The sequence below is a fragment of the Oncorhynchus mykiss genome, chromosome 11 (genome assembly GCF_057628025.1).
Source record: "Oncorhynchus mykiss isolate SJ-2025 chromosome 11, ASM5762802v1, whole genome shotgun sequence".
Taxonomy (NCBI): domain Eukaryota; kingdom Metazoa; phylum Chordata; class Actinopteri; order Salmoniformes; family Salmonidae; genus Oncorhynchus; species Oncorhynchus mykiss.
Genome location: NC_143032.1, coordinates 68,121,527 through 68,122,455, shown reverse-complemented (window position 1 = coordinate 68,122,455; position 929 = coordinate 68,121,527).

Here is a 929-nt window from a genome sequence, read left to right as displayed (position 1 = left end):
GATGGACTGTGTTTTTTTCTGGAGGAATAAGCATAAATTTGTTCTTTGCTTCGGTCTTTCCATCTCTGCTGTTTGTTTTCTTCTTCTATTCAGACTGATGGAAAATGTAATGTCACGATGATAAAGTCTTCTTGATAAATTGCCATTTATTTAGTATTTGTACATAAGCAAAGATGCAAACAATTTTCAAGTGTTATGGAGTCAGCCCATTGGGGTTGCTGACTGTAACTGAAAGAGGATGAGATTCATTCAAACAAAATAAAACACAACGATGGCAGTGCTGCCCATCTGACAGGGAAAGGTCTTATTTCGTTTTAAAACATGTACTTGATTGCATTTAAAGTTGTTTTATTGAAATGCTTATATAGTGTCATAACTTGTGATACAATATAACTCGTTTTCATTAGGGCTATAAGGGGGTCATTTATCTTTTTGCTAAATTGTACTAAATTATTTTAGTAAACAATTTAACTATTCAAATATTCATGTAATTTAGCTGTTGCACTGCTGGTGTACTGCAGTTCTATGGACAAGTATAGTTGTAATTTAGTGATATACTACAGCTATATGGATATATGTAATAATTCAGAATAAATAACAGTTGATGGGATTTCACACTGTCCCAGAGAAGGCAGATCATATTTAGCTTCTTACTAAAGACCACTATCCCTCTTTCCTCTCCTTCTCCCTCTACCTCCATCACAATGTTGGCTGTTGGGAGTGCAAGACAGGGTTTAATTGCTGATGCTTGTTTGTTAGGGGGCCAGAATAGCAGTCTCAGCAGCACTGTGGCTTGCTGGCTGTCGCTGAGTGGCCGCTGGGTCAGTGGGATTTCGATAATGACTGGAGGGTTGCTGACCCTGGCTCCCCTCCCTGTTTGATGGATGGCCCTGCTACACAAAGGCCAGGGCTAACAATGGGAGGTAGTT